Consider the following 22675-nt stretch of genomic DNA (forward strand, 5'->3'; position numbering starts at 1 on the left):
CTCTGCTTGAGACAGGGCTGCTCCATCAGCTGCATCCTGGATGGAGACCCAGCCTCGGCAAACACCGTCTCTTTCCCCAGCTGTTTGTGACGGTGCAGCATCAGTGAGAAGCAAACCCTCACTGAATTAGCCTGTTGAGATTTGGGGATAGTTTCTAACAAAATGACCTTTTAAACCTATGAGTTATTTAAATATCATGGTTATACAGGAAAAGACAAAAATGGCTTTTGTACCATTAACTGAAGAGAAGACACAGCACTCCACAAATGCAAGGTTGTATTATCTCACTGGTGTGGTGGGTTGCGTGGCTATAATTACTGTACAATGCAGGGGGCTTCCTGGATCCACGGGACCAGCCTTGGGGGCTGAAGCCACTCCAGGTGCGCTGTCTTCAGGCAGTTGTTGAGTTTCTGGGGTTCTGTGTGCCAGAGACCTGGAAACGACCATAGCAACACATCATGGACTCGAAACTTACTAAGATACAAGGAAAAGGAGCATTGGTCTGAAGACTGGGGGGAAAGGCACATCTTTGAAAATTATGTATTACATATTCGAAACTCTTAGCTTGAAGACGTGTGAAAGGACAGAGGCAGAATGCAACAGGGGTAAGGAGAGAGAAAAGGAGAGGAAGACGTGAGCAAGGTAGGGAGGTAACCGGAGTTTACAGAAGTCAGAAACGACCGCATCAAAATCCAACATGCAATTGCAGAAATAAAAGCAGCAGAAAGGAACAGAACCCTCTGGGGTGGAGAATTGCACCAGGAATGTAGATGGAAAGTTAAGGGACTCTTCCAGAGTCCAGAGAAAAATGAAAGCCATGCGTTCTAAAGGTGATAGAACACCATTAAGCAAGCTATTTTTGAAATAAAGAGTTGATTGATTCAATAATTGAAAATCCATGAACATAATTTATTCTATCAGTAGGGTGAAATTCATCATATCAGAATAAAAATCATGAAATTAGATTGCTGAAACTAAAAAAAGCGTTCAATAAAATTATGCCTCCATTAATAAAAATAGTAAGAATCACACACACACACAAAATACGTTTACTGTGATCAGAATCATACTTTCAAACAATAGAAAGAATATGACACTCTAACAAAATGATGAATATGGAATTCCAATTCCAACATGGTGGTCAACACTGAAACATTGGTGGAATTCCCACAAGCAACCACCTTGGCCTGTGTCAACCCTTCCTCCCCAGGAAGGACTGGATATGGCAGCCCTGCTGGTCGCTCCACCAGCACTCATGTTCCCTCTCCTGGGAGGAAGGAGACTAATCAGGATAAGGAAGGTGTGAGCCCACACTCCACCCGTGTGTTCCTGATGGTAGAAGATTTCGAAGATGGCTTCTCCCACGCAAACCCTTCTCCTGGCTCTCTCCCTGTCACTCAAAGACATGCCTGCCTTGGTTCCAGAAAATCTGTCACCTCTTCCATTCCATAAGCTCTCTGGGCCAGAATTCCCCATCTAAACCCCACTACCCAACATTTTGCTTAGTTCTGCCCATTTATATTTTATAGGTCAGAATCCTGTAGGCAATGAGAGATGAGTGTGAGATTCAGGCACCACATCCACACTGAACCTCCACCCTCTTGGTGCCCAACATGGCACTCAGAAGATGCTTCCACAAATCTAGCATTTGGGGACCAGGCTGTGGTACATGAGGTCCTTGTGGAGGCAGCTGGTTTTTAGACCTTGCTGAGTCATGCTGGGTCAGATTCATGCTGGGACTGGCGTGGAGAAAGGAGTAGGCATGCAATGATTTGTACCGTGTGGCAGGCTCAGGCCTCAGTGTCACTGAATGCAATGAAGGTTAACTGAAGCCCTGGGGAATTGAGCACTGAGAAAAGGCAGCTTTTGGAGAGAAGAAGGCCATGGCAGACGTCAGACATCCCCAAAACAGCACAGGCCTCAAAAGGTCATGGATGTCAATGGGAGAAAAAACACATGAAAGCTCAAACTCCTGATGGGTGATTTTTCTCAGCTGAGTTGAAGTTCATAGGTTGTGGCACCTAGATAACAAGCACAAACTGAGTGTCATTTAGATAAGCCAAAACCCAATCATTTTCTTTCCTTTTTTCTCATGTGCTGTGTGCTGTCTGCCTTCTTTCCCCTAAATAATGTCTGCAACTAGCAACAACAACATGTTCTACATTTTATTATATGAGAGGTTCTGGATTCAAATTTGCCAAAGACAGCCATAAAAAGAGCTGGAAATTTTGTAATGTTCTCTCAAATTTGCAGGAAAGAAGAATTCAACTTGGGAAAAAATGAAGCCACTTCATGTATTCCAGCCAAAGCCAGCACAGGAGCAGATTCCAGCAAGATGGTGGCTCAACCCCGAGCAAGGCAGGGCTTTCTGACCAGAGCAAGGAGGAAAAAGAGAGAGTTTTAGAGTTCGACTTCCTCAGACTTTCCTACAAGACAAAATATATTTAATTTTAAAAATTTCCTAATGAAAAAGAATTTACATATGGAGGATATGCTAATTAAAATAATCTCTCAGTCATTAACTTACGTTTTGGAAATAAATACTGTCCCCTAGTTTCCGTATCTAATTGCTAAGGATTTATGAATTGGCATAGCCGGGCATCATCTGGAATGGGAAATGAAATAGGACATCCATGCTTGTCTTCAGGGGTGAGAGCTGAACGTGGAGTCAATTTATCTAGCACCCTGTTTCAGCATTTCAGACGTTTCTGGGAGCAAAAGTAGAACTGTCCTCACCAGCTCTAGGTGGTTATTTGGGAGCAGGGTGAGAGGTCTGGGCATGCACACTGCTGCTTGCCTTCTGCTATGGGCTGAATGTTTGTGTTCCTCCAAAATTCATGTTTTGAAGCCCTCAATGTAATGGTATTTGAAGATGAGGCAGGGAATTAGGTCATGAAGGTGAAGACTCATGATGGGATTACTGTCCTCATGAGAAAAGAAAGAGACCCCAGATCTCCCTTGCTCCACCATATGAGGATACAGCAAGAAGGTAGCCATCTACAAGCCAGAAAGAAAGCTCTCACCAAGAACTAAATTTACAGGCACCTGGATTGTAGACTTTCCAGTCTCCAGAACTGTGAGAAATACATTTCTGTTGTTTAAGACATGGTATTTTGGTAAGGTTGTCTGAGCTGACTAATACACTTCCCCTCCAGAGGCAGCCACTACCCAGTTAACCATAGACTAAGGAGTCAAGCCAGAGAATTAAAAGATGAAAAACACAGGCTTCTGTATGGCCCCTCTGGTATTTCATGTTTTTACAAGTACATGTATTAGTTTGTTTTCACACTGCTGATAAAGACATACCTGAAACTGGGAACAAAAAGAGGTTTAATTGGACTTACAGTTCCACATGGCTGGGGAGGCCTCAGAATCATGGTGGGAGGTGAAATGCACTTCTTACATGGTGGCAGCAAGAGAAAAATGAGGAAAAAGCAAAAGCAGAAAACCCTGATAAACCCATCAGATCTCATGAGACTTATTCACTATCACAAGTGTAGCACAGGAAATACGAGCCCCCGTGATTCAATTATCTCCCCCTGGATCCCTCCCGCAACATGGGGGAATTCTGGGAGATACAATTCAAGTTGAGATTTGGGTAAGGACACAGTCAAACCATATAATTCTGCTCCTAGCCCCTCCAAATCTCATGTCCTCACATTTCAAATCCAATCATGCCTTCCCAACAGTCCCCCAAAGTGTTAATTCATTTCAGCATTAACTCAGAAGTCCACAGTCCAAAGTCTCATCTGAGACAAGGCAAGTCCCTTCTGCCTATGAGCCTATAAAATCAAAAGCAAGCTAGTTGTTTCCTAGATGCAACAGAGGTACAGGTATTGGGTAAATACAGCCATTCCCAATGGGAGAGATTGGCTAAAACAAAAGGGTTACAGGGCCCATGCAAGTCTGAAATCCAGTGGGGCAGCCAAATTTTAAAGCTCCAAATGATGTTTTTTGACTTCAAGTCTCACATCCAAGTCATGCTGATGCAAGAGGTGAGTTCCATGGTCTTGGGCAGCTCTGCCTCTGTGGCTTTGCGGGGTACAGTGTCCCTTCCGGCTGTTTTCATGGGCTGGCATTGAGTGTCCGTGGCTTTTCCAGGTGCATGGTGCAAGCTGTCGGTGGACCTACCATTCTGGGGTCTGGAGGATGGTGGCCCTCTTCTCATAGCTCCACTAGGCAGTGCCCTAGTAGGGACTCTGTGTGGGGGCTCCAATCCAACATTTCCCTTCTGTATGGCCCTAGCAGATGTTCTTCATGAGGGCCCTGCCTCTGCAGCAAACTTTTGCCTGGGCATCCAGGTGTTTCCATACAACTTCTGAAATCTAGGTGGAGGTTCCCAAACCCTAATTATTGACTTCTGTGCACCCGCAGGCTCAACATTATGTGGAAGCTGCCAAGGCTTGGGGCTTTCATCCTCTGAAGCCAGAGCCTGAGCTCTATGTTGGCCCCTTTCAGCCACGGCTGGAGTGGCTGGGACACAGGGCACCAAGTCCCTAGGCTACACACAGCATGGTGACTCTGGGCTCTGCCCAAGAAACCATTTTTTCCTCCCAGGTCTCCAGGCCTGTGATGAGAGAGGCTGTGTGAAGGTCTCTGACATGGCCTGGAGACATTTCCCCATAGTCCTGGGGATTAACATCAGGCTCCTTGCTACTTATGCAAATTTCTGTAGCTGGCTTGAATTTCTCCTGAAAAAATGGTTTTTTCCTTTCTACTGCATTGTCAGGCTGCAAATTTTCTGAACTTCTATGCTCTGTTTCCCTTTTAAAATGGAATGCTTTTAACAGCACCCAAATCACCTTTTGAATACTTTACTGCTTAGAAATTTCTACCGCCAGATACCCTAAATCATCTCTTTCAAGTTCAAAGTTCCATGTCTCTCTAGGGCAGGGGCAAAATGCCGCCAGTCTGTTCACTAAAACATAACAAGAGTCACCTTTGTTCCAGTTCCCAACAAGTTCCTCGTCTCCATCTGAGACCACCTCAGCCTGGGCCTTATTGTTCATATCACTATCAGCAATTTTGTCAAAGCCATTCAACGAGTCTCTAGGAAGTTCCAAACTTTCCCACATTTTCCTGTCTTCTTCTGAGCCCTCCAAACTGTTCCAGGCTCTCCCTGTTACCCAGTTCCCAAGTTGCTTCCACATTTTCGAGTATTTTTTCAGCATCACTCCACTCTGCTGGTACCAATTTACTATATCAGTTTGTTTTCATGCTGCTGATAAAGACATACCTGAAACTGGGAACAAAAAGAGGTTTAACTGGACTTACAGTTCCACATGGCTGGGGAGGCCTCATAATCATGGTGGGAGGTGAAAGGCACTTTTTACATGGTGGTGACAAGATAAAAATGAGGAAGAAGCAAAAGTGGAAACACCTGATAAACCCATCAGATCTCTTGAGACTTATTCACTATCATGAGAATAGCACAGGAAAGACTGGCCCCCAAGATTCAATTACCTCCCCCTGGATCCTTCCCACAACATGGAGGAATTCAGGGAGATACAATTCAAGTTGAGATTTTGGCGGGGACACAGCCAAACCATATCAGTACATTTCTGTGTCACTTCCTCAAAAGTGGCAATGTTAGCACCATCTTGCACTTTTTCTCTTCCTTTTCTGCCTCCTCCTACTCTTTGAAAGAGACATGGTTTTCTGATAGGGAGATTGGAGTCAACAGTCCAGTGGGCTGCATGGAACCTCCATCTGCTTTGATGATCTCAAATATCTGCTGTGTGTGGAGGATGAAGCTGTGAGCATCTTCATCTTTGAAGGTCGTGGTCTATGAACCTCTTCATGTGTTCCATCCCATCCATGCCTCTCTGGATAGTAACCCACACTTGTGTCAACTGCTCTCTTGAGCATGAAAGAAATGCACCTTTACTAATGGAAAGTTCTCATCCTGGGTCTGAATTTTTCATTTTACTTTACAAGATGAATCTTTCCTCTCAGTGGTCTACAGACAGTGATCTTGTTTTCTGGGGTTCAGACTCAATATTTATGCATATATAATATCTCCAGCTTTAGAGGCTGCTTTTTTGGAGTTGTGGGAAGAGAGATTGAGTGAAGCAGTGTTTATTGAGCTGTAACTGAGGAATTACAAGGAAAGAGTAGACAATGCTATCTCTGGAAATATGTAGTCTAATGTGCAGATATTTGGGATCTACAGAAGAAAACATGTTTATATGCTCTAATAGTTTATAGAATGGGGGAGTACACAGAGGAGGTTGAGAAAAATACTACCTTTGAATAAAAATGTCATGCTGTGTTTATTCAAATTACAAAATTAATATATATTCAGAGCAGAAAACTGGAATTTTTTTAAAAATTACAAGCACTAAAATAATTAAGTAAATAGAATTTCTTTTGGTGATACTGCCCAGGAGTATGTGTTTTTAACATTTTTGGGTAAGACTTTTCAGGCTGTTTTTGTGACCATCATTATTAGCTATCTTTTGAAAAAATAAAAATGGTTATGATAAGATGTATGCTTTTGTAGATTAGACAAAATATATACAAGAAAAATACTAACCAAAAGACAGCCATGGTGGCTGTTTTATCAATATGCTGAATTAAATTGCATTTCTAATGCTAGCAACACTTACAAAATATATCTGTGAAAATATCAAGGGATAAATATAAAAATATGTGTAAAAATTATGAAAATTTATTTAAAAAGTCATTAAAGAAAATCTACATAAATAGAGAGATATACCATGTGCATGGATAGGAAGATTCAATATCATAAAGATGAATTTATAGATGTAAAGCATTGTGAAGTTTTTATATGTCAAGCAGTGGTCTCATATAATATGATTTAATAGGTTTATAAAATTCTATTATATAGACATACCATAATCTACTTATGCATTCTGCTATTGATTAATGTTCAGATAATTTTTCTATTTTTCATTAATGTAAATTGTACTGTGTTGAAAATCCTAGAATATAATTTATCAAATGTATTTCTAATTATTTACTTGGCATAAATTCTTAGAAGTAAAATTGCTAGACCAAAGGACATAAGAGTTTTTCATATTTTTTTCAATTTGCCCACCAAAAATATTGTACTCAACTTCTACTCCTCCTGTCAGTGACTATGTTTGCCCATTTCTTCACATCCTCACATCCTGGGTGCCATCATTCCATCAGTGTTTGTTAATGGGGCAGGCAAAATGTGTCCATTCACTCACTGGTAGATCACGTGCTCTCTGGGACCAGGAAACATTCCAGCATAATATCTGGCAAATATTTGGTGCATGAGAAATATTTTTGAATAAAAGAATGGAAGGCAAAATCGAGATTGAGGAGGGATTGTAATACATGTTTTACTATGTACTGATGAAGGAGTGGAAGCATACATATGAACTAGCATTTATTTCAGACTGTCCAGATGCCAGCAATAGATTGTTATAAGACACGAAAACATTCTCTAGCAGGAAAGCAGCAGAGTGTGGTGGAAAGATCAATGAAACAGGATACTCCCCATCACCCTGGCAAATTGGTTCTTCGATATTCAACATTCTCAGCTGAGGAGGAAAGGAATGAAAATAAATGGTCTCATAGATCCACTTTACTCAAAAATTCCATGTTTCATCTCCCATTCTCATTTCATCTTCATATCACAGTCTAAGGAAAATTGTAAAATCCCAGAAGAGTGATTAATACAACCTGCAATACTCAGACTCCCAGCAAGTATTGGGCAGCTGCTAACGTGTGAACTGTGCATTAGACCTAGCTTTTGGATATTAAACAGAATGATCCAAAGCCCTGGAAAGTTACTGCTTTCTCCAGGGGGTGCCCATTTTCCCTTTGTTGTAGTGGATTTGAGTTATGGGTTTCGACAACTGGTGCAACCTTTGAGAATAAGCACAGGCTGTCTACCCAGAGGAGTTTTGCTATTTTGTAAAGTAAGTTGCTGGCTTTAGTGCTTCATCCATGTTTTATGATGGCCAATAAGAATCTGGGTCTAATTTTATGATCCCATCTACTACTGTTTACTTTGCTTACAGAAGGCCACACATCACCAATTTATAGTTTACATTTTATTTAGCTTCCTTGGCAAAATTATAGACAAATTTATGTATGCATAAACAATATGCATCTGACAATAATTCTGAGTTTTAATACATTTTAAAAAGTTAGATCTTACACAAGGTGAGTGCCTCTTTCTCTTGACACCTCATCAGTGTCTTAATTTTTTGGAAGCCTCTTGGGCATCTTGAGTAAGATGTATCATGAACACTGAAAACTGGAAGAGCCCTGCGGGGCAGGTAAGGAGGAAGTTAGTCCTCCAAACCCCAGGTGGGGAAGCCATGATCAATACAGTTGAGACATTCTTTCTCAAACATATTTCTAATGACAGTGGGGATTAATTAATTAAACTCAGATTTTTAGTGACATTCTACCAATGTGAAAGGGTTGATCTTTCATTGTTGCTTCAATTTAGTGTGTGGACAATTTTGCCTTTAAGTTGAGAAAGAGATATGTTACAGAGTCTGTTAATACCAAGATCTCATTTACTGGAGACTCTCCAGCAGAGCCCATCCCAAAGAGCTCAAACCTGAAGTCTTCACTCCCCCAACGTGGGCTCTGCCAAGCATCTGTGCATATTCACAGGCAGGATTGTGTCCACGTCCATAAACCCATGTGTCCCCCAGCCCTTTCTCTGTGTTCCTGAAATGGTTTCATAATACACGATGTGACCTTATTCTGCACCTTGGGTAGCATTCGTAATCAAGTTATGAACAAAACTCTCACAAAATCCAGTGATGGGACCCAGCTCAGGCTCACTGAAAGCACCATGTTGTTCACCTGGGAGCTGTCACACTGGCTCTGGAGTGCAACTTTTTCTAGTACCTGATGTGGGAAGTGTGCATTACACCTCACATTTTGGAACCTTGCTGAGCCAAGAGTGGCTAAATTGGCAAAGTGCAAAATGGTTTGTGCTGCTGCTCTGTGAAGATGTGGGAAGCTAAAAATCAGAAACTATGCCTAAAATATTCTGTTGAGGTTTTCAGTTTTTAAGTGCCACTTTGCCTTTAGATAAGCCTTCTGCAAATTAGAATGTAATGAAAGACCTTGTAACTAGAGGCCCAAGTGAGAAGACCCTATAAAAATGCCCTCTTTGAACCAGGAGAAACTTCCAGTCCAATGCAGAATCTTATCTCTGCTTTTGTCACTTAGAAGAAGCATAATATATGAAAACTCTGAAAATTCTAAAAGTGCTGGATAAAGGGTAATGGATTACTGATGACTGTGATAACATCATGGATCAATATGGTAATTGCAATTCAATAAAGAAAAAAAATGGAAACTTCTGCTCTGAGAAATCTCAACCACAGTCTTTTCTTACACTCTTTTCTTGGTTCCATTGCTAATGTTGCAGCAGCCCCTCTGCATTCTGCCCCAGGGCTCACTGGCAAGGGAGAAGTCTCCTGCCAGGACAGGCTTCAAGGTTCTGGATGGGGCAAGACAGCACCGGGAGCTTCTGCCTGAACCACACATTACAACGGACAACATCATCATTCAGGGAACGTGGTCCCAGGAGCTTCACTCTGAAACACTGTGTCCATTTAATCATTTTCCAATCTGTTTCTCTTGTGGAATTCATTACTTTTCATGAAAACAAATATCTGTCAAAATATCATATTAGAATGGCATTTGAAGATTTTTATATCCTTAGCAATAATGACTTTACATCCTTTTTTCTTTGGAATGAGAGCTGATGAGTTTTTCTGAGAATGCCTTCTTGATCTTGGGGCTGTTTTCTTGTCATCAGATACTAAACACCCTTAATTGATTTGAGGTGCCCTACTGCTGGGCTCTGACCGGGCTCGTACAGCCAGGAAGCTACTGCAAGAGAAATCAGAACAAGCCCGACTGCGCTTTTCAGGGCAAATAAAGTCTTCAGATGAGAGGCAAAGTGCTCTATTATCACTCATAAAAAGTGCCAGGTCTTTAATATATGATTGTACTAACATGTTCATTAGGAGAACTGGCTGTAATTGAGCAGTGGAGACAGTGAGCACAGGCACTTGTTTCTGCCGTTTGATATTTGTCTCGTATTTTATTAGCAAGAATGCATGAAGGAACGAGAGATGAGAGTACAGTTTGAAGATGACCTCTGTGCCCCTGAGCTGCCTCAACTCTCCACAGATGCCCTGGCATGGTGCATGTGGGATTGTAGATCTGTGGTCTGAAGCTGGGATTCCCAGCCCTGTCCTGCCCATCTTGGCCCAGCTCCCACCCTGTCTTCTCCACCCTCTCCTCCCAATGCACTCCCTGCTGGGGAGAGGAGTGAAAGGGAGCAGGTGTTTGCAGAGACTTGTGTTCAGCTTGGTGCTCTTTATGACACCTGCCCCCAAGGTCCCTAACTGTTGGGTTATCTGATCCCACCATTTAGGATGGAAGGAGTCTCAGCTCTCCATCTGGAACTCATGCACCATCAAACCTCCGCGTCCTCAGGCTCAGAGCTTGGTGGGTTTTTGGGGTGGCCGGGGATCTTTCACCTGCTATGAGGACTGACTTCTAGGTCTCCCCAGACTCTACCCCCTTTCCTCCCTGTTCATACCCCATTGAATCTACCCTTTTCAATTACTCTGTGTCCCATTCACAGCCCTAGACCCTAAAACACTTTCATGAAAACAGCAATGGCTTGTTTGTTTGAGTCACTGTTCCTGTGAAAGCAATTGTAGACTTCATTTAACCAACCGATACTTATGCTAAGCCACAAATTTACAGTCAAACTGTTCTCTGTCCTTTTCATAAACACATTTCAATTGAAAACGCACAATTTCAGACTTGAGGTGAGACAAACCATCCAGCTGAACTTAAATGGAAATAAAGAGAAACAAAGCATGGTAGCGCAGTGGGCAATAACAAGACATCTAAATTCATCCTGAGGACCAGAGGCAAAGAGCGCGATTTATGACGCTCATGAAGACAGGTACATTTCACGGTCTAAACCGGAGCCATGTGGGATTGGTAATGGAGGGAATGAAAGCTGGGTACTCTGGCAGCCTCTCAGGGGAGGTTTTCTGCGGCACAGTGAGCAATGACTCATCAACACTGGTCCTGGCAAAGAGGGAAGCTCTCCGCAGAGCCATCATTGCAGCTACCTTTTGAGTACCTGCTCTGAGGTGTCTGTTGTGAGCCTGGCCTGGTTGGAGTTTTCAGGTTCAGTGCATTCTTGGCTGGGGGTATCCAAGAATGGTGAAATGTCTAAAACAATTACTAACTCATGTATTTATAAATATTGTTTGAACACTAATTTTGGACCAAACATAATGCTAGGCACAGGGATAAAACATGACTAAAACAAATCTCATTTGTTCAGGGCTGTGCTCTTCACACTATAAGAATGTGTGGTTGGCCCTAGGAACCTCCTCAAGGAGGCATGAGAATTAGTGGGGATGGTGGAGTCTGTGCAGGGACTCACGGAAAAGTTAAAAATTCTGGTCTTTATTCTAACAATGGGAAGTCATCTTAAGGTCTGCAAAAACGGGAAGGATTTTAGGCAAGAAGGCAACATGATCAGTTTTGACTTTTTAATTTATTATTTATTTATTTAGAGTCAGGGTCTTTCTCTGTCACCCTGGCTGGAATACAGTGGTGCAATCAATCATAGCTCACTGCAGCCTCAAACTCCTGGGCTTAAGCGATCCTTCCCTCTTAGCCTCCCAAGAAACTGGGATGACAGGCATGAGCCATTGGGCTCAGCTATTTTTTTTCTTCTTAAATTTTTTTTTGTATTTTTTACATTAAAACTTTTTGTACTATGGTACCCTGGCTGGTCTTGAACTCCTGGTCTCAAATGATCCTCTTGCTTTGGCATCCCAACGCACTGGGATGAGGAACCAGGGCCAGCCAGTTTTTAAAAGATCTCTCTGTTGGGTTAGAGGGAGAGATCTGATAGAAGAGGACAGCTGTCGTGGGGCAGGATACAGTGGTAGCTTGGAGAAAAACAGCAGTGATGATCTGGCAGAGACAGACTTAGGAGGTGAGGAGGCTTGGTTGTGTGTCTCCTCCAAAGCTCATGTTGAAAAGTGATTCCCAGTGTTGGGGGTGGGGCCTGGTGGGATGTGACTGGATCATGGGGGTGGATCCTTCATGAGTGGTTTAGCACCATCCTCTTGGTGATGAGTGAGTTCTCTCTGGGTGATTTCACATGAGACCTGGTTGTAAGAGTCTGGGACCTCCCCCTTATCTCTGTCTTGCTTCCTCTTTCACCATGAGAGGCACTTGCTTCCCTTTCACCTCCCACCATGACTGGAAGCTTCGTGAAGCCTCACTAGAAGTGGATGCTGGAGCCATGCTTCTATAGCCTGCAGAATGGTGAGCCAGGCAAACCTCTTTTATTTATAAATTATCCAGTCTCAGGCATTTCTTTATGGTGACACAAGAAAAGACTAACACAGAAAGTAATCTCTCCAGGGCTTGGTTCATGATTACTTTTGGTGGTTGGATAAAGGAGAGAGAGGAGTTTGTGATGGATTTTAGAGTTCTAGTTTGTCCAACTGATTGTATGGTAGAGATACTTCCTAGAAAAGAAAATGCTGGGACGTACCAGGGTTGGAGGAGAAGATTGTGAGTTAATTTTTTTATATGTTGAGATTAAACAGCTATGTCCAATGGCCGTTTGATGGATACAGGTTTGGAGCACAAAGAAGTCTGAGTGAAGATAGAAATGTACTACGGTGCATTTGATTGATTGCAGGTGGCAATTAAAATCATGGAAAGAGATGGGATTTCCCAGAGAGGCTGTAAATAGAGGGAAGGAGCCTTGAGAATCTTTGATATTTGGTGGCCTGATGGAGGAGGGAGGGTCTGCAAATGGAGAGGGAGCAGCCGAGGTGTGTAGGAAGATGGGCTGAGTTACACCATCCCAGGAAGAGTCTCCACATAGAAGGTCAGCAGTGCAGAGTGCTGCTGAGAGTCCAAGTACAAGGGCCACAGAAGAAAACCACTCAGAGATGTCGCCATCCCTGTGATTTTTACAATGACTGTTTCCATTGAGTGATGAGGGCACACGATTGATGGGGGCCAGTTAGGAATGAATGACAGGTGAACAAATGGAGGCAGGGCAGTAATGATGAATCCACTGGAGTTTAGCTAACACTGATATGAACGTCACCTAGTTCTATCATCACCTCCAGTACAGAAGAATATGGATGGAGAGAAGGTCCTTCAGTTAATCCACCTTGGGCAGGTGCTCATGCCCTCTCCAGAGTCACTTTCTGTACAGCAGTATGTAGTTGGTTGGCCGGCAGACATTACCATGGGAACAGAAACAGGGGCCGAGGGGCCAGCTTCTCAGTAGGGCAGGGGTCTTTGGAGAAATAGCAGAGAAAGATAAAACCGAATTCCCTTAATTAGATGATCTTAATATCCTACGTGGGTGTTCCCTATTCTTGAATATCTGATCAACCTTCTCCTTATTCTCTCTCTACTTCTCAATGTAAATCAATAAAGGCAAATTGAGAATCATAATAAGCAAACTATTAAAGCAAATGGAAAACACTGTGGCATATATTACTGTACTGGATCTCAAAGCAGCCCCTCCTGCAGACAAGTGGACTCCGAGAGGGAAAGCATGTGTTTTTCAAATTTTATGGAGCTGCCAGGTGGCAGGGTCAGACCTTGGGACCAAGTGCCCTTTCCAACAAAGAAACGACCCCTCCCCAGCCAAATACAAGGACACCCAGGCCAATGAAGCCCCACAGAGTGCCCCTCCCCTCTCTGCTCTGGTACACGACCCCTGAGGGCCATTTGGGAGACACAGGCCCCCAACACCAGCTTCTGTCACCTGGGGGGACCCTGGAGACTCTGCATCCATCCTGCTCTTGCTTGTGCTACAGTGAGCTGTGGTCCCTGTATCCCCCTACCTGAGCTGGCCAGGAGCTCCCAGCCTTCCCCAGTGGAGCATGATCCCCCCATGACCTGGCTTTTGCTCTTATGCCAGCCAAGACCTGCTGCTCAGGCCCATTCTCAGGGACCTGCTCAGTCTACTGAGGCTCCCCGGACACTCAGTGGGGACCCTTGGGGGAACACAGCAAGAGAGAGGTGGTAGGTACAGGTAAGTTTCCATTCCAAACACCTAAGGATTGAGCCACATAAGCCATTTGGGTTCTACCTCTTGGTTCAGCAATTCTTGAACTCCTCCATCATGCACACCCTGAGAGGGGCAGAGAAGGCACTGAGACAGGTCCCTGTTCCCCCAGGAGCAGAGAGAGGACTGAGACAGGGACCTGGGGTCCTGGTCCCCCAGGAGCAGAGAGTGAGGCATGGCTCCAGTCCCCAAAGGGCCTACCTCAGAGGTGCTCATGCCTGTAATCCCAGCACTTTGTGAGGCCAAGAAGGGAAGATCACTGGGGGTCAGGAGTTTGAGACCTGCCTTGCCAAGATGGTGAAACCCTGTCTCTACTAAAAATACAAAAAGTAGCCGGGTGTGGTGGTGGGTGCCTGTAGTCCCAGTTACCCAGGAGGCTGAGGCAGGAGAATCGCTTGAACCCAGGAGTTGGAGGTTGCATTGAGCCAAGATGGCGCCATTGCACTCTAGCCTGGGTGAAAAGAGCAAGACTCCATCTAAAAAAAAAACAAAAAACAGTAATTCAGGGGCCTGAGTGTTAAGGCAGTGGCTCCCTAGCTAAGGGAATGGGTTGAACAGACTTGAGATGGGTCAGAGCATGGAGTCCAAACACAGGTCAAGGGCTCTCAACATCTTCCAGGATTGCAGACATAGAGTCAGCCCAAGCAGTGGACTCTGTGCATGGGGAATTGCGAGAGATTAGCTTGGCAGAAGCAAGTAGCCTGTGAGAAGAAGCAACAGAACCTGAGTCTGGAAACATGAGTGTGGTCAGGTCAGGACACCTTGGCCATCAGGCTGAGGAGGCTCCATGAGAAGGTGAGCAGCTCAGCTTTCTCAGGAGGGGACAGAGACCTGGGTTCCTACCTGCTTCCACCAGTGGAAACATGACTCTGAATAGGGATTCATGCCTTCAGTGGTCTGCAGCTCCCTTGGTCCCTCTGCAAGATGGCAAGATCACTGTCATGTGGGAGAAAATGGAATGCAAACATGATGTTAACAATGTCTCATTCCAAGAAACTTGGGACCTCTGACCTGGGGGCAGGACGAGTCTTGTCTGCACCCATCATTTCATTTTCATCTCTCTTTTGACTTCAGCCATAAAGGGTGAGAATGAACACCCACCACCATCTACTCAGGTGACTTGGGAATCGCAGTGCAAGTTTCTTGCAAAGTTATCCCTGGGCTGCAACTTTTCATGCCAGTGTGACCTCAGGGACATTCTTCTCTGTTCACAATCAGGCCTTACTGCCTCTCTTAATATTCTTGACTTAAGGCAGTTTTCACGGAAAGTCTTCATTGTCAATTGACACACGGCTAAAGGAATTCCAAAATGAATGTGCTCTCTCCGAAGCAGAACGTCTGTCTATACTTGGCTCGAGACCTCAGGCACAGTCCCTGGAACTTATACAATTTATGAAGGCTGTTATTATTTCATTTATTCGGAGTTCCAAGGCTTGCAGCTTGATAACACGTCATGTAGTTTGTGCCACTCTGCGTAACAGGCTGTGGCAGCCCGGAACATATTTTGGAAGTTTACTTGGTGTGACAAGAATGAATATAAAATTATTTGCAGTAGATACACCAATAAAAAGGAAAACTTTATTTCCATCATGAAAGATCTCTCCCATGGCTCTGGCTGTCACTCAGCGATGGAAGAAGATCCAGGGAGGATCCCTGACTCTGCTCTGACATCAGCCTTCCAGGCCAAGCCTCACATTCTCTTCTCTAGAGAGTGGGGCTGCAGCAGAAACACTTTGACACTCACTCCATGAGAAGGAGGTCTTTGGGCCCTTCCCTTGAATCTGGTAGGGATCTGGAATGGCTGTGACTAGTAGAATACAATGAGAGGGACAAGCCTGAGGCTTGAGAAACTTTCTTTCTTTTTTTTTTTTTTTTTTACTATTATTATACTTTAAGTTCTAGGGTACATGTGCACAAGGTGCAGGTTAGTTACATATGTATACAGGTGCCATGTTGGTGTGCTGCACCCATTAACTCGTCATTTAACATTAGGTATATCTCCTAATGCTATCCCTCCCCCCTCCCCCCACCCCACAACAGGGCCCAGTGTGTGATGTTCCCCTTCCTGTGTCCATGTGTTCTCATTGTTCAATTCCCACCTATGAGTGAGAACACGTGGTGTTTGGTTTTCCGTCCTTGCGATAGTTTGCTGAGAATTATGGTTTCCAGCTTCATCCATGTCCCTACAAAGGACATGAACTCATCCTTTTTTATGGCTGCATAGTATTCCATGGTGTATATGTGCCACATTTTCTTAATCCATTCTATCATTGATGGGCATTTGGGTTGGTTCCAAGTCTTTGCTATTGTGAATAGTGCTGCAATAAACATAATTGCGCATGTGTCTTCATAGCAGCATGATTTATAATCCTTTGGGTATATACCCAGTAATGGGATGGCTGGGTCAAATGGTATTTCTAGTTCTAGATCCTTGAGGAATTGCCACACTGACTTCCACAATGGTTGAACTAGTTTACAGTCCCACCAACAGTGTAAAAGTGTTCCTATTTCTCCACATCCTCTCCAGCACCTGTTGTTTCCTGACTTTTTAATGATCGCCACTTTCTGTCTCTTGGATACTCCCTCTGGGGGAAACCAGCTGCCTGTGTTAAACGTCTGACCACACTAAGCCCCCATGCTGTGAGGAAGCCCAATTGGCCTTGGGGGTGGCCTTGTGGAGAGACACCAAGCAATTTTATTTTATTTCATTCTTCTTCAACCATCAAGCAAGGGCTCTTTGCTTTATGAAGTTTGCTGTAAATTGCCTCTGCCAGTGAATTAGAAACCCTCTAATGTGTGGTGAATTCTGCTGGTCCATGGTAGTGGCACGAAAACAAATGCTTTCTTTTTTAAAATGCTAATTTGGACCAACTGGGCCTCTTTTTCTTGTAGACATAAACTATCATTACATTTGGACAAGGCCCCTTTCCTGAATTCCAGGTGCTTGGCCTCGTTGGCCCGTCTGAGACAGGGCACCTCTTTTCACATTGCTAAGGCACCAATGCTTCGTTTTTCTCCCATTTATCCATTAATTCACCAAATATCTATTTTTCTATCTATCTGTTATCCATCTAGTCTATCTCTCTCTAACCCCTCTCTTTCCCTTCTTTCCTCAGCTCTCTCTTTTTTCTTCTCCTCTCTCTGTCACCTGCCTTCTTTTTCTCTCTCCTTCTATCATCTCTCTCTCAGTCTCGCTCCATATTTGTTTTTTTTTAATTCTCCTTGTGCCAGCTGGATAATGTGGGGTGTCCTCAGATAACTCCAAGTAACAACTGGATGGAAGAATGGATGAGGATATACATTCCAATGTGCAAACCCTGTGGTTAGTTATCTGTGCATAAAACAGACAAAAACAAACAAAAAGAAACAAAATATGATGGTATGAAGTAACCAACGTTTTACTAGGCTTATGCTTCTGCAGTTCCAGTTCCAGAATTTGGATGAAGCACAGCCTGGATCCTCAGCTGGAGTGGCTTGAGGGGCTGGAGCCAGCTGAGTCAGCTCCACTGAGCTCACATATCTTTGGCTCTGATATTTCTCCAAGTGATGTGGCTGAAGTTGGAATGTCCAAGATGTATGTGTCTGGCTCCTGGGCTGGGATGGCCGGAACTACTGGTGCTGGCTGGCATAGCTGCAAGGCCACTCCTGAAGCTAATTGAGCTTCCTGAGAACATGGCAGCTTAGTGCAGTCAGACTGGGGGGCTTCCCCCAGAACAAACATCCTAGAGATGGCAAGTGAAAGCTGCCATTTCTTAACGCACAGGCTTATCTCTATCATTGTATTCCACTGGTCACAGCAATTCCAGATCCCACCCAGATTCAATTGGAGGGACCAGAAGCAAACAGTTAACACTGGAGTGAGTGTGAAAGAGAATGCAGTAATCTTCAATCTGCCACAGCAACTCCTCCTGGGTGACCTTGAGATTCACTGGCTGGTGTAGAGGCCATGGAAATTGGTCTTGGTGAAGACTGAACAAGAAGGAAAGAGAGAAAATTCTAGATTATCTGGAGGGTTAGAACGTCCAGGGAAAAGTGCCAAGGGAACCAAAGTGAATTACTCCTTACTGATGTCAACACATTATTAAATAGCAGCCCAGACATATATCCTTGAAACTTAATGCATTGTTTTCAGAATTTCATTTCTAGATTTTAGGAATCAAAGATTTTTTTTAAAAAAATCCTTGGGTCTAATCCTTGGGTGAGGCAGCTGAATGCAGGGGGAGGTGCAGATTGAGCCTGATGTGAAATCCTCAGCTAAATCCTGCTGCTGAGAACTTTCTAGCTTCAGCCAGGTGCGGGGGCTCATGCCTGCAATCCTTTCCCTTTGGAAAGCCAAGGTGGGTGGATAGCTTGAGCTTAAGAATTCTAGAGCAGCTTTGGGAACATGGCTACACTCTGTCGCTACAAAAAGCATAAAAAATACAAAAATTAGCCTGGCGTGGTGGTGTGCACCTGTAATCCCAGCTACTTCGGAGGCTGAGGTGGGAGGATCACTTGAGCCCAGGAGGTCAAGACTGCAGTGAGCTGTGATTGTGGTCCTGCACCTCAGCCTGGGTGACAGAGCAAGACCCTGTCTCTGAAAAATAAAAAATAATAAAACATAAAAACCAACCTTATTATTGAACCTGTCTTCATTGTAAGTCTGCTGTGCTGAACATTCAGGAAAATTCCCCTCCACGTTCAGTACCAGTAAGGTGACTGTCTTGGTGGCAACCTCTCCTCTTCATCAGGCCTGAGGGCCATGTGACCTGGTTTGTGTTCCCTTGGCTGTTTGGAAGCTCAAGGTTAATTGCTGCCTCTGGTCGCAGCAGTAGGACCTGGCCTAGGATTTCCCATCAGGCTCAATCTGTGCTTCCCCCTGGTGCCCAGCTGCCCCACTTGAGCATTGGAAGTGGTCTCTCATCTTTTTATTTATGTTGACTGCTTTTTTATTTTACAGCCTCAGTGTTGTGTTTCCAGATTACTTTGGAAGAAGTCTAGGCATCAATAAAAAGACAAATAATTCAAAATTTAAAATTATTAAATAGAAGGAAGGAGCTCACACCATGACCACTTACTAATTCCAGCCACTCCTGTGTCGAGCAGATCTTGCAGTAACTACACTGTCCCTAGTGATACCTTTGACTGAAATGCGAGGCTCATACAATTCTGGTGATTCCAGCAATTGGCTTCCGCCAAGCCTCCGGGGCCCATGCGGATTATGGAGTCCTGTCTGTATTTCTCCCCTCTCTCCACTGGGAGGCATGCAAAACACATTGGGAATGAGAGTCAATGAACACTGCATGCAGGTGTAAAAGGAAAAGCCACTTTTAAAATCGGTGCACTGGGAACAACCCCTATGAACCTACTCAGACAGAATCCATCACCAATAGACTGTCCAATGCACAAAGAGAGCTCTATGGCTGCCACAAAGGGGGCCACATGAGGCAAGATTGAGTGTTCAGTCACATTCAATTTAACTTAATGATTAAATGGAGATTATCATCCAGAGGTTTTCAAACACGTCTTCCCACATTTGCATCTAACTATTCTTAATTATAGATACTGTCACAATCTCATCTTTAACAAGATCAGAAAATGTCTCTCCAGGGAGAAATAACTCTTATTATGAACCAGAGTACCTGGCAATGTGAACCTCTTGATATTAGAAGGAAAACAACCATCAGACTTGTTAAATGTTGAGTGGCAAATGAGCATCTTTCAGCATCTTTCCAGTCAAAGGCTGAGGAGGCAGGTAGGGAAGGAGGCGTCTCTGGGTAGCTGAAGCACAAAGCAGGCGGCCGTGCCCAGCATGGAGGGCCAGGCAATGCAGACACATGGGAAAGGTTGAGGGGACCCTACCGTGTTGTCCAGACACCCAGCCAACTCCCTCCACTCACCCACTATTCCTCTTTCCTTGCTCCAAACCCTTGGAATAGCGCACTTCAAAACATAGCATCATAAAAAGCACATATATATAAAACCTCCTCTTCTCAAAGAGGGATGCCTACATTGAAAGAAATCAAGTGGCCACCTGTACCCTAAATTTTACCAGGCAATGGGAAATGTTTTTCTAGGATGGCCAGGGGCCTGACCTTCCAGCCCCTCACCTCTGCCCAGTGCAGCGGTGCTGCTCATGTCCCCTGAGCTCTGCACCATGCACACTGGGAGGCACGGCCGAGGCTGTGGTGCAGAAATCCCAGGGGAATCCTGGACTTAAGACAAAGGGCATCTGTCCTTCTCCCGTGAATTGCACCCTCCCAACCACAGACACCGGCTTTGATTTATTAGCATGACCTAGATTGAATACATGAGAAATTCTATTTAATATAGAAGAAATCTTAACCCCTTGTCTTCTTCTTTCTGGATCAAACTGGTCCATCACAAACGCTTTTGAAATCTTAAATGCCTTTCAAATACTTCCCTCCATCTACTTCTGTCCAAAGATGTTCTCTGTTCCCCACCTGTACCATTTCTTCTGAACTGGTTTCTTGTACCCATTCATTCCTCACTTTCCTCCTCTAACTCACTGTCAGTCCTCTGGAATTATTTATTTCATATGTACACAGGCACACACATACACACACACATACACACACACACACATATATATAAAATTAGAGCAGTGCCATGTTTTATGCATATTTAATTTAAATATATTAAACTACACATCTTCAGCATAACATATTAATATATACTCAGGTGAGAGAGAAAACCATTCAGAACATCCAGTGAGCATGGGAGCCTGACGCTCTCCAGTCAGTCTCAGTGCCCATGTGCCTGTCCCAGAGTAAGCATCCTGTCACCACATCATATGGCTAATCAGGGTGTGGTGTGGTAGACAGCCTCTAAGATGACCCCAATGACTCCTGCCTCCTGGTATTTGTACCCTTTGGAGTCCCCTCCCCTTGATTGTGCACTGGATATAGTGAATCATTTATGACAAATAGAATATGGCAGAAGCAGTGGGTCTTCACTTCTCAGAATATCTTATGAAGACATTGACCTCACTCATTTACTCTGGGGGAAGCCAGCTGCCATGTGGTGAACTGCCCTTTGGAGGGAACCATATGGGAAGGGACCAAGGAAGGCACGTTTCCAAAAGACAGACAGACACTGAGGCCGCAGGTAAAACTCCTGTGGGGAACTGAATTCTGTGAGGCCCCAGCTGAAACTCCTGTGGGGAACTGAATTCTGTGAGGCCCCAGCTGAAACTCCTGTGGGGAACTGAATTCTGTGAGGCCCCAGCTGAAACTCCTGTGGGGAACTGAATTCTGTAAGGCCCCAGCTGAAACTCCTGTGGGGAACTGAATTCTGTTAGGCCCCAGTTGAAACTCCTGTGGGGAAATGAATTCTGCCTATGACCATGGGAATGAGCATCAAAGCAGATCCTCCCTGCATGGAGTCTTCAGATGAGACCACGGCCCCAGCAGACACCCTGATGCAACCCCAGGAGGAAACGAGCCACAGCCACCCTGCTAAACTACACCCAAATTCCTGACTCCCCTCAGAAGACACCTGCAAGATAATTCATACTCATTGTTTTAAACTACTAAGTCTTAGGGATAATTTATTACACAGGGATACGTAGCTAATACACAAAAAACTGGGATTTTAGAGATTTTCAAGAGTAATTGTAATGGTACACATTTTTTGCCTAATCTCACATGCGTCTTGGGGTCAAACCCTCCCTGTGGCTCACCTTGGCCAGGGTCATGGTCCCTGCTGTCCATGGCCCTTCCCTATGTCTCCAGCCCAGACTTACAGTCTCACCCTTATGGATCCCCACAGGCACCCAGGGTTCTTGCCACACTTGTGGATTCAAGGCAACTCAAATGCCTGATGCTCCTGCCCTCCTGCCCAGGTGCCTGTGCTGAGGCCATTTCCTCTCTCTGGAGTGCCATTTGTGCTCTTTGCCCTCCAAGGAGTTCATATCCATCAGTCTGGACCCCGCTTAGGTGAACTCATCTGAGCAGTCCTTGCATTTGGGGTGGCATTACCAAGGCAGCATGCTCTCATGGCTGGCCGGTCACTCACGGCTTGGGGACATACCTGTGTCCTGCACCAACCATAGCAGTCACATTCTTGTGGGAAGCAAGACCACCTGGCTCACTAATTTAGTGTTAGCGGACATAAAGCGGGATGTTTTGACGCAACCAAGAAGATCATTTTGCTAGGTCTCAGAAACCCTTATAGGTTTTCTCTGGTTTTATAGTTATGTGATATGTTAGTGTAGTCAACGGCTGGTTTGCTTTCGTATGCATCTTATCTTTATCCGTTTACCCTTGCTGCATTAAAAACTACCCCCAAATCTTATGTATTAAAACCACAATTTATTATTATAACCCATACGTCTGCAGGTTGGCTGGGAACCAGCAGATCTAAGATAAACTTAAATGATCTTGGCTGGATTTGCACGTCATCTGTGAATGGGCTGCTTCATTCATTCATCCCAGGGTCAGCTGTGGCCTCTGCTCTAGGTTAGGCTTGGCTGGAGAAGCTTGGCTCCATATGTCTCTCATTATCCCCCTAGGGTTTGGAGGGCCAGCCCTGACATGTGCTGCTTCTGGTGATGGCAGAAAC

Source organism: Pan troglodytes, chromosome 8 (genome assembly GCF_028858775.2).
Source record: "Pan troglodytes isolate AG18354 chromosome 8, NHGRI_mPanTro3-v2.0_pri, whole genome shotgun sequence".
NCBI classification, from domain to species: domain Eukaryota; kingdom Metazoa; phylum Chordata; class Mammalia; order Primates; family Hominidae; genus Pan; species Pan troglodytes.